Genomic DNA, 16,874 nt, shown 5'->3' with positions numbered 1-16,874 from the left:
CCTGATGGGGAAAGTGGGGCTGATGGCACTCCCACCGCATTGGCTGTCGTGAGGGGTTAGACACGTGCAGAGCGCCTGGCTCAGAGCAACAGTCCAACAACCGCGGAAGTGTGTGTCCTCCAGGACCGCTCCTCCCTCCTGCCAAAACCTCTGCAAGTGTCCCTGGGATGGACACAAAGATCCTGTTCTCCTGCAGGAGGCAGGCTGCGGTGGCCCCGGGCCGCCTGTGCGTCGCCGAGCTGGTCTCTTGGTTGGTCTCTCTGTCCTCAGTGTCCCTGTCTGTGACACAAGCTCTCATCATCCTCACACCCACGCCCCACGCAGGCCTCCAGCCGGAACAGGCTGCTGGGGTTTCCTGTCTCCTAGCCTGCGCCTCTGCAGGTCCTTCCACCTGTGCAGCCATGCTCCTCTCCAGCCTGTGAACGAAATTCCATCCATCCTTCAAAGCCTGGCTCCTCCATGGAGCCGCTCCTGGTCCCGTCAACACGACCATCACACACTCATTCACCCTATTTCCTGGGAGCCTGGGGTCAGACCCAATCCTTGCCCTGGAAGAGAGGGTCTTCGGGTGGGGAAGACAAGGGTGCACCCATCACCACACAGGGAGGCCCAGCATTGGCAGGGGAGCTGTGGGATGGGGGAAGGTGCCGCAGGCCTGATGGCCAGCGGCACAGGGCGTGGCCACAGCTGCCATGCCCATCCCTCCACACCACCTGCCCCAGACAAGGACCAGCCTCCTCACTGCCCCCATCTCCTCAAGGTCATCACAGGGGTCTTTCAAACCACAAATCAGACTCTGTCCTACCCAGCCTAGAGCCTCTCTTTACCTTTGCTGGCCCAGTTCCCCAAACCATCTTTTCCAACCCCGGCCCAGCAGGACGGCTTCCGCAAAGAAGGGTGGCGAGAAGAAGAAGGGCTGGTCCACCGTCAACGAGATAGTGACCAGAGAATACACTGTCAACATTCACAGGTGCATCCATGGGGTGGGTTTCAAGAAGCACGCCCCCTCGGGCACTCAAAAAATCCAGAAATCTGCCACAAAGGAGATGGGAACTCCAGATGGATGCATTGACACCAGGCTCGACAAAACTGTCTAGGCCAAAGGAATAAGGAATGTCCCATACTGTATCCGTGTGTGGTTGTCCAGAAAACATAATGATGAAGAGTCACCAAACAAACTCTATAAGTTGGTTACCTATGTACCTGTCACCACTTAAAAAAATCTACAGTTAATGTGGATGAGAACTAACTGGTGATTGTCCAATAAAGTTACAGAACCACACACACACACACACAAAATTCCCCACACCAGCCCATGCCTCGTGGGAACGCCTGCCCTACTACGTTCCCTCACCCCCAACCCCCGGCCCCGTTCAGCCCGCAGTCCTCTCAGAAAACCTCAGTGGTCAGAGACGCGTCTCTGAGTCAGTTCTCTAGGCTCTGAGGTCTGAGCAAACAGAAACAAATGCTGCCTGTAACCATCCCAGTGGTAATTCCTGATAAGTCTGAAGCCCATGCCAGGGAATAAACATTCTCTGCCTCAGGCAGTATGAAGAAGGCTCCTCACCAGGTGGGTGTGAATCCACTTCTCTGACCACCAAAATCCCAAAGGAGCAGTGCGGCCATGCACGTGGGCTATGGAGAGGGGTTCAGATCCCCTGAGTGGCAGTTTCCTGCTGGGTAAATTGGAGATTACAACTAGCACCCACCAACAGGATTAATACATAGAAGGCGCTCATTTCAGGGCCTGGTATACCGCAGACACTTAATAAATGGTGGCTATTAGATCAGAATTCCTGTGCTGGACAGTCAGGTCATCATTTGCCATATGCCCATTATATGCAGATGAGAAGGCCAGGGTGCCTACCTTACCCAGGCCTTACAACCTAGTTAGAGGCATGCAAAGATATCCCAGCAGCTGTACCCCAAACCAGACTCCTGTGGTAAACAGGCTGGGATGAGGCACAAAGAAAGTGGAAGCTCCTCAAAAGGGGCAACGTCTGAATTGGGTTTTGAAGGTTGAGTAGGAGTTGGCTCCTTGGTGTCAGGGAGGGCAGGCCTTCTGGCAGGCTGCATGTGATGGTTTATGAAATCACTGTCATCTCCCACATTTTATCTGATCCTGACTGTGGGCTGGACCATGCTGGGACCCACATTTGAGAGATGGGGAGAGTGAGGCTCAGACGGCTCACAAGGCCTACAACTGCTGACTTTAGGCTGGTAAAGACACTGCTGCCCTCCCCCCTCAAAGGCACAGTAGAGGCGGAACCGCTCAGCAACCTTCCCAGGCACCTGAGCCTGTGCTTGGTGTCCGTGAGCGCTTGTGTCCCAGAGAAGGCAGATGTGTCTGTGGAGTGACTGGGGGGAAGGCTCCCACACAAAAATATGTTTCTCTCAATTTCCTGTCCCAGGATCTATATATCGACCACTCTAGATTCATTTTATTGAGTGTAAAGTTCCCAGGCCAAGGCTGGCAAATAGATTTTATCTCATTAGCAAAACTGCCAGTCATCTAATGCCCCACACGCCTCCCTTTTCCTCAGTTTCCCTGCCCTGGGAAGAACATTTTTATAGGTGGTTGTTATGAATTAAATGTTTGTGTCCCCGCCCAAATTAATATGTTGAAGCCCTAACCCCCAGTGTGACTGTACTTGGAGAAGGGGCCTCTGAGGAAGTAATTCAGGTTAAATGTGGTCACGAGGGTAGGGCTCTGATCCAGTATTTTCTTCTGGTAGCCTGGCTAGACGAATAGAGATTTTGGTACCAAGAAGTGGGGTGCTGCTATAACAAACACTAAAAATACAAAAGTGGCTTTGGAGTTGGACGATGAGTGGAGGCTGAAAGAGTTTTGTGGTACATTCTAGAAAAACCCCCAGACTGCCATGAAAGGACTGTTGGTAAAAATATGGACACTAAGGCAATTCTGGTGAGATCTCAGATGAAAATGAAGGACAGGTTACTGGAAACCGGAGGAAAGGTGATCCTTGTTGGAAAGTGGCAAAGGACTTGGCTGAATAGTGTTCTAGTGTTTGGTGGAAGGTAGACTTTGCAAGCAATGAAACAATATTTAGCAGAGGAGCTTTCTAAGCCAGGTATGGAAGTTGTGGCATGACTCCTCCTTACCGCTTATGGTAAAATACGAGAGAAGAGAGATGAATTGAAGAAGGAATCGTTTAACAAAAGGAACCAGAACTTGAAGAATTAGAACATTCTCAGCTTATCCATATTGCAAAAAACGAGACGGAGTGTTCTGAAGAGAACACCTAGGCTGTGGCTGAACAGCCGTTTGGTAAGGAGATTAGTATGGATCAAATCAGCCATCAGCAGAAGTCAGAAATAGAGATGGAATTATACCAGCAGAAATAATGCCAGTTTGAACTAAAGGGGACAGAGAAGGCTGGATGACGGAATGAAGGAAGGCTGCAGGACTTCTGGACTTCTACAGGACAGGATCATAGAGCGATTTGGCTGCAAACATGCTCTATCCTTTAAGAAAAGGGAAATATAACCCCAAAGATAATTCAGAGATCATCAGGGCTGCCTCCTTGGTTTCAAAGGGTGGGGCCACTGCCTCCTTTTCAACAGGCCCAGAGCCTTGGGGGGCAAAGTGCTGGAAGAGCTGTGGGGGTAATGCTGTGCCCCAGAGGGCCGGGAAGGGGGAACATCAAGCCAAAGACGCTTCTCAAGCCTGAAACTCGAATGGAATTTGCCCCATTGGGCTTTGGACTTGCCTGGAACCTGTGACCTCTTTCTTCTTTCCGATGAATCCCTTTTGGAATGGAAATGTCTATCCCATGCCTGTCCCACCATTGTATTTTGAAACCTTATAACTTGTCTGGTTTCATAAGTTCACAGCTGGAGAGGAATTTTGCTTCAGGATGAATCACACCTCCAGTCTTAACCATATCTGATTCAGATGAGACTCTGAACTTGAGACTTGATGCTGGAATTAGTTAAGAATTCGGGGGCTATCGGGATGGAATGAATCCATTTTGCATGTGATGAGAACATGAATTTGGGGGGTGGGGCAAGGGCAGAATTGATAGATTGAATGTTTGTGTCCCCTGAAAACCTTATATTGGAAGCCCTAACCCCCAGTGTGACTGTTTGGAAATAGGGCCTCAAAGGAGGTAATTAAGGTTAAATGGGGTTATAAGGGTAGGGTCCTGATCTGATAGGATTCGTGTCCTTTTTTTTTTTTTAATTTATTTATTTTATTTATTTATTTTTGGCTGCGTTGGGTCTTCGTTGCTGCACGCGGGCTTTCTCTAGTTGCGGTGAACGGGGGCCACTCTTCGCTGCAGTGCGCAGGCCTCCCACTGCGGTGGCCTCTCTTGTCGCAGAGCACGGGCTCTAGGAGCGTGGGCTTCAGTAGTTGTGGCACACGGGGTCAGTAGTTGTGGCTCATGGGCTCTAGAGTGCAGGCTCAGCAGCCGTGGCGCACGGGCTTAGCTGCTCTGAGGCATGTGGGATCTTCCAGGACCAGGGCTCGAACCCGTGTCCCCTGCATTGGCAGGTGGATTCTTAACCACTGAGCCACCAGGGAAGCCCAGGATTAGTGTCTTTATTAGAAGAGACACCAGAGAGTTCTCCCTCCCTCTCCCCGAAGGCAGGCATCACCAAGCAAAGGCCAGATGAGGCCACAGTGAGAACGCAGCCAGCTGTCTGCAAGCACAAGAGAGCTCTCACTAGAAACCAAATCCGCCAGCACCTTGATCTGGGTCGTCCACCCTCCAAAACTGCGAGAAAATAAATTTCTGTTGTTTAAGACACCCAGTCTATGATACTTCGTTAAGCAGCCAGAGCAGACTAAGACAGTGGTTAAAAGATCATGTGTTCTCAGCTAAAGAGGGAGGCGAGTTCCTCGAGGGTGAGGGTCAGGCACGACTCGGATAGGGCACTTGGTGGAGGAGCAAGGAGCATGTAAGCCAAACAAATCTCATTCCTTTTTAACGAAAAAAGATTCCCACCGCCAAGCTGGGCAGTCCCCCAACTCTGGGTCCAGGTTCTTATAATTTAGGAATTTCAAGATGGATCTGCCTCAAATGGGCTCTTCTCAGAAATACAGCTGTGAATTAGAGCCAACAGAAAATGATTCCCTCACTGTATCAGCATAGTACCTGACCTCACACCCAGGTGCACACCTGGGTTCAACTCCAAGATCTGTTCCCTATTAGCTGCATACAAGCTGCTTAATTTCTCCGTGTCTCACTTCCCTCGCCTCTAAAACAGGAAAAGTAATATCTACTGTAAAGGGTTGATGTGAAGTTTCAATGAGATGTCTGACACAAGACAAACATTTAATATCAACTATTTTTATTTTATAATCATTATGATTACTTTAAAAAATGGGCAAAGAACATGAACAGGAAACTCACAGGAAATATAATCCATTAAGAAAAGTTACTCAGGGAGACTTCCCTGGTGGCGCAGTGGTTAAGAATCCGCCTGCCAATGCAGGGGACAGGGGTTCGATCCCTGGTCCAGGAAGATCCCACATGCCACAGAGCAACAAAGCCCGTGCGCCACAACTACTGAGCCTGTGCTCTAGAGCCCGCGAGCCACAACTACTGAGCCCGCGTGCCACAACTACTGAAGCCCGCGTGCCTAGAGCCTGTGCTCTGCAACAAGAGAAGCCACCGCTATGAGAAGCCCGTGCACTGCAATGAAGAGTAGCCCCCGCTCGCCACAGCTAGAGAAAGCTTGTGCACAGCAACGAAGACCGAATGCAGCCAAAAATAAATATAAATAAATAAATAAATTTATTAAAAAAAAAAAAAAAAAAAAATGATCCTCAGGGAATTCCCTGGCAGTCCAGTGGTTAGGACTCAGTGCTTTCATGGCTAGGGGCCTGTGTTCGATCCCTGGTTGGGGAACTAAGATCCCACAAGCTGTGTGGCACAGCCAAAAAAAAAAAAAAGGAAAAGGAACTCACTGATGACAGAACCACATGTTAAAACAACAAGACGACACTTTTCACTCATGAGGCTAATGAGAGAAGAGAGCCAGGTCGATGAGGCAGAGGAATGGGCACTCTCCAACACTGCCAATACACTGAGTGGGTGAACTGACGGTGTCTGTGAAGCAACGTCTACCAAAATGAGCAAGCTGCCTACCCAGCAGCCAGCTTCCCTTCCTCCTCCCTGGCACTGCCCCGATACTGTTGCTTTCCCAGTTACCCCGGTGAAGCTGCACTGGGCTAAACCAATCGTAAGGGTCCTTTTCCTCGCCAGGACTGGCTTGGACGAGGGCATGTGACATCACCCTGGCCAATAGGAAGGAGAGGAAATCAGCTAAGGGGCTTCTGGGAAAGACTTCCTTCACACTTAAAATGGGACAGGAGAAATAATTCCTTTTCCTGCTGCTGTATGGCAGAGTGTAGTAAGAAGATGGCAGAGAAGAAAGACTGCCCAAAGGTGTTTAATAAACTGACTCAATAAACTCACCCTTGAACTGCTCTGCCTCATTTATCACTTGAGATTTTAATAAACTCCATTTTGAGGAAGGAATTCTGTTACTTGCAGCCAAAAGCCTTCCAAATGATAAAATGCCCTTTCTCTTTGACCCAGAAATTTCTCTTCCAAGAATTTAACCTACCAAAATCCTTGTACAAGCCCTCAAATTATATTTGGACAGGGGTTTAAAAAATATATTTATTTATTTATTTGGCTGCACTGGGTCTTAGCTGCAGCACTCAGGATCTTCACTGCTGCGTGCGGGATCTTCGCTGAACCGTGCAGGATCTTCTAGTTTAAGCATGTGGGATTTTTAGTTACGGCATGCAGGCTCTTAGTTGCAGGCATGCGGATCTAGTTCCCTGACCAGCGATCAAACCCGGGCCCGCTGCATTGGGAGCACGGAGTCTTAACCCCTGGACCACCAGGGAAGTCACCAGGGATTCTTTTTTTTTTAAGGAATAAAAAACTAGAAGCAACCTTAATATCCACCAGAAAAGAATTAGCTTAATCAATCACTTGCATTATGGAATACAATGCAGCTATTGAATCTATATGTATTGTCATGGAGATGTCTCTGTACATGGTTGAGAAAGGAAAAAAGCAGATTTCAGGACATTTTGGGTTGTATGATTACATCTGTGTGAGAGAATATTCTCCAATTTAACTGGTTCTCTCCGGGAATTGGGATCTGCCAAGAGGCAACAGCACACAGACCACCTTCCTTTCTGCCTTATATGCCTCAGCATGGTTTGGACTTTTTGCAGAGAGTAAGTATTAGCCTTGTAGAGCCTCCCATCAAGCCTCTTAGATAGCCTCAACCACCAGAGGGCAGACACCAGAAGCAAGAAAAACTATAATCCTGCAGCCTGTGGAACAAAAACCACGTTCACAGAAAGATAGACAAGATGAAATGGCAGAGGGCTATATACCAGATGAAGGAACAAGATAAAACCCCAGAAAAACAACTAAATGAAGTGGAGATAGGCAACCTTCCAGAAAAAGAATTCAGAATAATGATAGTGAAGATGATCCAGGACCTTGGAATAAGAATGGAGGCAAAGATCGAGAAGATGCAAGAAATGTTTAACAAAGACCTAGAAGAATTAAAGAACAAACAAACAGAGATGAACAATACAATAACTGAAATGAAAACTACACTAGAAGGAATCAATAGCAGAATAACTGAGGCAGAAGAACGGACAAGTGACCTGGAAGACAGAATGGTGGAATTCACTGCTGCAGAACAGACTAAAGAAAAAAGAATGAAAAGAAATGAAGACAGCCTAAGAGACCTCTGGGACAACATTAAACGCAACAACATTCACATTATAGGGGTCCCAGAAGGAGAAGAGAGAGAGAAAGGACCAGAGAAAATATTTGAAGAGACTATAGTCGAAAACTTCCCTAACATGGGAAAGGAAATAGCCACCCAAGTCCAGGAAGCGCAGCGAGTCCCATACAGGATAAACCCAAGGAGAAACAAGCCGAGACACATAGTAATCAAGTTGGCAAAAATTAAAGACAAAGAAAAATTATTGAAAGTAGCAAGGGAAAAACGACAAATAACATACAAGGGAACTCCCATAAGGTTAACAGCTGATTTCTCAGCAGAAACTCTACAAGCCAGAAGGGAGTGGCATGATATACTTAAAGTGATGAAAGGGAAGAACCTACAACCAAGATTACTCTACCTGGCAAGGATCTCATTTAGATTTGATGGAGAAATCAAAAGCTTTACAGACAAGCAAAAGCTAAGAGAATTCAGCACCACCAAACCAGCTCTACAACAAATGCTAAAGGAACTTCTCTAAGTGGGAAACACAAGAGAAGAAAAGGACCTACAAAAACAAACCCAAAACAATTAAGAAAATGGTCATAGGAACATACATATCGATAATTACCTTAAACATGAATGGATTAAATGCTCCAACCAAAAGACACAGGCTTGCTGAATGGATACAAAAACAAGACCCATATATATGCTGTCTACAAGAGACCCACTTCAGACCTAGGGACACATACAGACTGAAAGTGAGGGGATGGAAAAAGATATTCCATGCAAATGGAAATCAAAAGAAAGCTGGAGTAGCTATACTCATATCAGATAAAATAGACTTTAAAATAAAGAATGTTACAAGAGACAAGGAAGGACACTACATAATGATCAAGGGATCAATCCAAGAAGAAGATATAACAATTATAAATATATATGCACCCAACATAGGAGCACCTCAATACATAAGGCAACTGCTAACAGCTATAAAAGAGGAAATCGACAGTAACACAATAATAGTGGGGGACTTTAACACCTCACACCAATGGACAGATCATCCAAAAGGAAAATAAATAAGGAAACAGAAGCTTTAAATCACACAATAGACCAGATAGATTTAAGTGATATTTATAGGACATTCCATCCAAAAACAGCAGACTACACTTTCTTCTCAAGTGCGCATGGAACATTCTCCAGGATAGATCACATCTTGGGTCACAAATCAAGCCTCAATAAATTTAAGAAAATTGAAATCATATCAAGCATCTTTTCTGACCACAACGCCATGAGATTAGAAATGAATTACAGGGAAAAAAACGTGAAAAGCACAAACACATGGAGGCTAAACAATATGTTACTAAATAACCAAGAGATCACTGAAGAAATCAAAGAGGAAATCGAAAAATACCTAGAGACAAATGACAATGAAAACACGACGATCCAAAACCTATGGGATGCAGCAAAGCAGTTCTAAGAGGGAAGTTTATAGCTATACAAGCCTACCTAAAGAAACAAGAAAAATCTCAAGTAAACAATCTAAACTTACACCTAAAGGAACTAGAGAAAGAAGAACAAACAAAACCCAAAGTTAGCAGAAGGAAAGAAATCATAAAGATCAGAGCGGAAATAAATGAAATAGAAACAAAGAAAACAATAGCAAAGATCAATAAAACTAAAAGCTGGTTCTTTGAGAAGATAAACAAAATTGATAAACCATTAGCCAGACTCATCAAGAAAAAGAGGGAGAGGACTCAAATCAATAAAATTAAAAATGAAAAAGGAGAAGTTACAACAGACACCGCAGAAATACAAAGCATCCTAAGAGACTACTACAAGCAACTCTATGCCAATAAAATGGACAACCTGGAAGAAATGGACAAATTCTTAGAAAGGTATAACCTTCCAAGACTGAACCAGGAAGAAACAGAAAATATGAACAGACCAATCACAAGGAATGAAATTGAAACTGTGATTAAAAATCTTCCAACAAACAAAAGTCCAGGACCAGATGGCTTCACAGGTGAATTCTATCAAACATTTAGAGAAGGGCTAACACCCATCCTTCTCAAACTCTTCCAAAAAATTGCAGAGGAAGGAACACTCCCAAACTCATTCTATGAGGCCACCATCACCCTGATACCAAAACCAGACAAAGATACTACCAAAAAAAAAAAAAAAAAAGTATTAGCCTTGTAATTTAAAATACAAAATGAGATGACTGACATCAGGCCAACAGTAGGACAGGGGCCAAATGGGAACCAGTAGCCTGATTTTAAGCCCAGTGCTCCAGGACTGCCAAAATGTCCATGGACTGTTCTTCCCAAGAAAAAGACCAAACCGTTGACCTGAGAACCATGAAGGAAACACATTGTTTTTTCCATTTTGGAGAAGGGTTTGAAAATGACAGAATTTTAAAGACTCAGATCTTCATCTGACCAGGCAGGAACTGCGCTAGCCCCTCCAAAATCTCAACGTCTGGCCCATGCTTGACACAGAGGAAGTGCTCAGGAAATGGTGGTTTGGATGAAAAAGAAATGGATGGGGCTTCCCTGGTGGCGCAGTGGTTGAGAATCTGCCTGCCAATGCAGGGGACACGGGTTCGAGCCCTGGTCTGGGAAGATCCCACATGCCGCGGAGCAACTAAGCCCGTGAGCCACAACTATGGAGCCTGCACGTCTGGAGCCTGTGCTCCGCAACAAGAGAGGCCGCGATAGTGAGAGGCCCACGCACTGCGATTAAGATTGGCCCCCGCTTGCCGCAACTAGAGAAAGCCCTCGCACAGAAATGAAGACCCAACACAGCCATAAATAAATAAATAAACAAACAAACAAATAAATAAATAAATAAAAGTGAAATTCTTTAAAAAAAAAAAAAAAAAGGATGAGTATCAACTCATCCAATCCAAGCATTACCTAGATAAGAATGAATGAGTGTTGAATAAATAAATGAGAAAAACTGAGACCGAGATAAATTCACAATCAGGTAATAATATTAACATTTCCTGAGTGGCTACCATGTTCCAGGGGCTGTCATGATCCCTATACACATAATACCTTCCTTAAGGATCGCACAATCCTATGAGATAGGGACTGCTATCATTCTCATTTTGTGGAGGAGGAAACAGATGCACAGAGAAGTTAAGTGACTTGCCCAAGGTCACACAGCTGAAACAAGGTAGAGCTGGGATTCAAACCATAGCAGCCTGGCCCCAGGGCCCAAACACATCACCATAGTTACCCTTGTTGTCGCCCATTAAGTAATCAGACCCAGCCCCAGGACCCTGAGTGTGTCATCATGCTCAAGACTCCCCCACCCCCAAAATAATTCCCTCCTCTGCTCCTGAATCCCCTTCTGGCTAGCACAACCTTGATTCCCTTTCTTGGTCACATTTAAAAAAAATTTTTATTGGAGTATAGTTTACAATGTTGTGTTAGTTTCAGGTGTATAGCAAAATGAATCAGTTGTACATACACATATATCCACTCTTTTTTTTTAGATTCTTTTCCCATATAGGCCATTACAGAGTACTGAGTGGACTTCCCTGTGCTATACAGCAGGTTCTTATTAGTTACCTATTTTATATACAGTAGTGTGTATATGTCAGTCCCAATCTCCCAATTTATCCCTTCCGCCTCTTGGTCACATTTCGTGAAAGGGTTGTCTACGCTGTTCCCACATCCTCACTTCCTACTCACAGCAAGCCCATGCCCACTCCACTGAGGGTGCTTGCCAAGGGTCCTCCCCATCCCAGGGACCTCCTAGCTGCTGAGTCCAGTGGGGGACAGTTTTTTACTGGCCTTTTCTAGGACCCTTGGCTGCGTCCGCTGGTCCTCCTCCTCCTCTGCCCAGGTCTTCCATTTAAGGGATGGTGTTCCTGCTCTCCTCACTTGACATGCTCTTCCCAGATGAGCTCTTGCATTTCATGATCTCATGAGTCATGTCAGTGACTCACAAATCTATTCCTCCCACCAGGCTCACCCCCTCCCCAATATTTCAGATTCACATCTCTTACCTTCTGGGAAGTGCTACCCAGATGTCCAATACCCAGACTGTTTATGACCTCTGTGTCTTTCCTAATCCTGAACCCTCTACCTGGAATGCCCTCCTCCTCCCCACCCCACCCCCAGCCAACTCCTACTCATCCTTTAAGACCCAGCTTGGATGCCTCCGTGTCCAGAAAGTCCTCCCTGGCGCCCGTCCCAGTTGGGCTGGGTGTTCTTCTAACTCAACACATCCCAAACTTCACTCAGCAGCTTCTCCCCTAATCCTGCTCCTCCCCCATTATTCCCCAACTCTAGTCCTAGATCCAACCATCATCCTGTTCTCAGTCAATCTCCAATTCCTTCCACCTTTACCTCCCAAACACTTCTTCACTCTTCGCCCATCATCTCCACTAGCAGGCCCTCATCATCTCTGGCCAACAGCTTCCATCGAGCTCCTTCCAATCTGCTGCCATTTGGTGGTCAGGGGTATCCGACATACATGTCAACGTCACTCCCCCGTGTGACATCAAAACCCTTCCAGGTGCGTGCACACACACAAATGAATGCAGGTTTAAGAAAAGGTGGAAAGTGAATAAGCTCTGTAGTCCACTAATGTACCAATGCCAGTTTTCTGGTTTTGATCACGTATACTGGCTGTATATGACCATCAAGGGAAGCTGGGTGAAGGGAACTCTTTGTTACCATTTTTGCGACTTCCTGTGAAGAAATTTAGAAAACAAACAAAACCTTGCATGACACCCACTACCAGGAGGACAAAGGCCAAGCGGCGCATCCAGGTCACACAGCACCCACCCACGGCCAGGCCTGGAATGTGACACTCCAGCAACTTCGGAGCATCCAGCTTCCCATTCAAGCTGCCCGCTCTTTCTGGAACAACCCTAATGCCCAGTGCTTCTTGAAAGCTCAGCTGAGGGCTTCCCTGGTGGCGCAGTAGTTAAGAATCCACCTGCCAACGCAGGGGACACGGGTTCGAGCCCTCGTCCGGGAAGATCCCACATGCCGCGGAGCAACAAAGCCTGAGCACCACAACTACTGAGCCTGCGCTCTAGAGCCCGCGAGCCACAACTACTGAGCCCACGAGCCACAACTACTGAAGCCCGCGTGCCTAGAGCCCGTGCTCCACAACAAGAAAAGCCACCGCAATGAGAAGCCCACGCGCAGCAACAAAGAGTAGACCCTGCTTGCCACAGCTAGAGAAAGACCGCGTGCAGCAACGAAGACCCAATGCAGCCAAAAAATAAATAAATAAGAGGATTAATATAAATTTAAAAAAAAAAAAAAAGCTCAGCTGAGGTGGCTCCTCTACCAGGGAGCCTTCCTTCCCCAAACCCCACCTTTGCACAGCACCCCAAGCTCACAAGCACTGCACCGATCCTAGTTAACTCAAAGTATGTGCTCATGTTCCCATTCTCTCCCTAAACTAGGAGCTCCTTGAAGCCAGAAGCTGCGTCTGATTCATCTCTCAGCAGCACAGAGAAACATATTCTGAGTAAGTGGAGTCTCATAAATCCTAGAATAACAGTGAAGATGTGGATTTCAGTAATCTTTTTTTTTTTTTTTTTGGTACACTGCGTGGCCTGTGGGATCTTAGTTCCCCAACCAGGGATGGAACCCAGGCCCTTGGGCAGTGACAGCATGGAGTCCTAACCACTGGACCGCCAGGGAAATCCCTCAGTCATCATTTATTAAGCACTTTCTCTTACCAGATATTATTCTAAGAGCTTGAAGTATAATACTTAATCCTCATAACACCCCTTAAGAAGTACTACTATCATCCTCATTTCACAGATGAGGAAACCAAGGCACAAAGAGGTGAAGTGACCTGCCAGGGTTAGTTACTAAGTGACGGAGCTGGGATTTGAACTCTGGCAGTTGGACTCTGGAGCCCACGCAGTGTCACCTCCTGACTCAAAAGTGCTCCCTCACCCCCACAGGCCGCCTTCAGCCTAGACCCACACTGCACCCCGCCACCCCACCCCGAGCACTCACCTGCCCCAGTGCAGCCTGCAGACGGGCCACGCGCAACATGAACACCACCTGAGGTTACGTCATCTGCATGCCTGGTACTTCTCCTGACTCACCAGGCCCTCAATGGCTTACCCAGAGAGACCAGGAAGGCTTTAATTTCGCAGTCCCCGACCTCACTCATCAGCTTTCTGGGTCTGCACTGAGCCCGAGGACCCTCTGCTCCAAGGAGGTCAGGGAGGGGTCTCAGCTCATTTCTGGAGGTTACCTGCTGGGCGTGAAGCACCTTCTATGGCAGGGGTTTTGAACCTGGGGCCCAGGGAGAGAATTCAGGGGAATGTGACCTTTCTTCAGGGGTCTGGGAAAACATTTGCAACTTTTTTCACTAACTCCTACCTGATATTTAACATTCCCCTCGATTATGAATGTAGGCAGTACACTCCGTAGTGTCAGCACAAGAAATCACAGCTTTTTCCCTGTCAAATTTCAGCTACTGCAGACACAACAAAATATCGTTCACGCTCACCACAACTTCAAAATTACGGTAGTTACATTAGACTCACTGCAGATCTTATTTTTTAGTGCATTGATGAAAAAGCCCAGCTGTAGCTCAAGAGAATTGGTTTCCTTTGTAATCCTGTGTATTTTACTTTACGCGTTTAAAAAGAGTATTCTGAGAAGGCATGCATGGGCTTCCCCAGGCTGCCTGATAGGTCTGCGGCACAGAGGTGCTTGAGAAGCCCTGCTCTCAGGAATCAGGTTATTTATCCCTACAGTAATCTCAAAAGTAGGTGCTATTACCCCCACTTTCCACCAAAAAGCGAGACTTGCAAAAATAAAGTCTTTTTTTTTTTTTTTTTAAATGAGGCTTGGAGGGATCTATGACTTGCCCAAGGCCACACTGCTGCATGGGAAGCAGGCTGCGGGTACTGGCACCTCCAGTCTCCGCCAGGAACATCTGTCCCAGGAATGAACACGCAATGGATACCCGCAGGCCTCAGCAACCTGCAGTTTGTTTCTTTTAACTGGCCACCTTGCATAGAAACCAAAGTCCAAGAAACTTCCCCCAGGCCCCCTCCACGGCCCCACCATAAGCCAAACTAAGAGTCAGCTGCAAAGAGTAATCCCCACCCTCCCACAGCATTCTGGTTCCAAAGGGCTTTTTTTTTTTGTTATTTATTTTTGGCTGTGTTGGGTCTTTGTTGCTGCATGTGGGCTTTCTCTGGTTGCAGCGAGCAGGGGCTACTCTTTGTTGCGGTGCGCGGGCTCCTCATTGCAGTGGCTTCCCTTGTTGTGGAACACAGGCTCTAGGCGCACGGGCTTCAGTCGTTGTGGCACATGGGCTCGGTAGTTGTGGCTCGCGGGCTCTAGAACGCAGGCTCAGTAGTTGTGGCGCATGGGCTTAGTTGCTCCGCGGCATGCAGGATTTTCCCGGACCAGGGCTCGAACCCGTGTCCGCTGCATTGGCAGATGGATTCTTAACCCCAGTGCCACCAGGGAAGTCCCCCAAAGAGGCTTTTACTTTCTTCATCTTGTCTTTCTTGTTCGCAACAACCTGAGGGCCCAACTGCACAGAAGGGTTCAAACCCACATCTTTCTCCAGGGGCCCAAGCTCTACTCCTGCTTCTCCACCTCCAAGACCCTCCTGCTAGGCTGCTAAACTGAGACATTTAAACAGTAACTCTTTTATATATATATATAATGGAAAATAACAGAAGCTCACTGTAAAAAAAAAAAACAAAAAATCAACAGAGCTTGCCCAGAGTCCAGAGCTCAGAGTGACTGGTTACCATTCTTTTTTTTTTTTGAGCAATTTGAAGTCACTGCTCCTGTTCACGGGAGGAGAAATCCTTGTGGTCCTACCACCTGGGCACCAAGAGTTTCATGGGCTGCTCTGCAAAGGGCCCTGAGCCGGTTCCAGTCCCAGCCCTGTCCCATGCTAGCTTTCAGGGAATAAGTCTGAGCCTCTTTTTTGTCGTTTACGAGATGGAGCTAATGATATCCACCTTCCAAGACTATTTTGTAGATTTACATAGTCCCCTCCGCCTACACACACACACACACACACACACACCCAGAGGAGGTCAGAAATTTGTGTTTCTGCTGAACTGGGCACCATCAGAGAATACTTGGCAACTTTCAAAATTATCCTGTAAGTACTTTTCAATCAGTCAACCCCAATTTCTTTGCAGTTTCTTTCTAGGCCACTCTTTTTTGGCAAGGGCTGTTCTGGACCACCTTGCTACTATTATTCATTTACTCAACAAATAACCACAGGACACCTTTGTGTGCAATGGGCTCTACCAGATGCTGGGGGAACAAGGTTAATGAAGTCCCTGGCCTTGGACAGCTTGTGGTCCATGCATAGAAAGACAAATAAAAAGGCCAGTGTTAAATGCACAAGTAATGATACAGGTAAGAGTTACAAAGAAACTAAAATAGGAAATGTGGCAGGGAATGATGGAGAGGGGGGTGGGCTGGGAGCTTAGCGCAGGCCCTTCCAAGGAGGTGGCATTTAAGAGGGACAGGGCTTCCCTGGTGGCGCAGTGGTTGAGAATCTGCCTGCTAATGCAGGGAACACGGGTTCGAGCCCTGGTCTGGGAGGATCCCACATGCCGCGGAGCGGCTGGGCCCGTGAGCCACAATTACTGAGCCTGCGTGTCTGGAGCCTGTGCTCCGCAACAAGAGAGGCCGCGATAGTGAGAGGCCCGCACACAGCGATGAAGAGTGGCCCCCCCTTGCCACAACTAGTGAAAGCCCTCGCACAGAAACGAAGACCCAACATAGCCATAAATTAAAAATAAATAAATAAGTAAAAATTAAAAAAAAAAGTTTTTTAAAAAAAAAAGAGGGACAATTAGGAGCCAGTCACGGGAACATGGGAGGGGGGTAAGGGCACACCTGGCACAGGGTACGGCAAAGACAATGGCCCTGAGGTGGGAACAAGCTTAGAATATTCAAGGAAAAGACAGAAGGCCAATGAGGCTGCAGTACTGAAGTGAGGGCAGGCCAAGCAGGAAGGAAGGGGCAAGGGACAGGCTGAGGCTGGTCAGAGAGCTACACACGGGCCAAGCTGGGGAGCCAGCACTGTGCTCTATGTGTGCCAGGAAACCACTGGAAAGTTTTCAGCAGAGGAGTGACAGGGTCTCATTCTTGAGAAGATCCGCTTGGCTG

The 16,874-nt window shown here is 47.0% G+C and overlaps 1 protein-coding gene and 1 pseudogene across 1 annotated transcript in view; one reads left to right on the top strand and one right to left on the bottom strand.

The window, feature by feature from the left end:
- Positions 1–16,874, bottom strand: part of ZC3H7B (zinc finger CCCH-type containing 7B) — a 57,070-nt gene that overhangs the window by 34,564 nt on the left and 5,632 nt on the right. The gene's annotated exons all lie outside the window — the stretch shown is intronic.
- Positions 168–6,543, top strand: LOC118902820 (annotated as a pseudogene).

This window comes from Balaenoptera musculus, chromosome 10 (genome assembly GCF_009873245.2).
Source record: "Balaenoptera musculus isolate JJ_BM4_2016_0621 chromosome 10, mBalMus1.pri.v3, whole genome shotgun sequence".
In the NCBI taxonomy this organism is placed as follows: Eukaryota; Metazoa; Chordata; class Mammalia; order Artiodactyla; family Balaenopteridae; genus Balaenoptera; species Balaenoptera musculus.
This window is presented reverse-complemented; position numbering and strand designations above follow the sequence as displayed.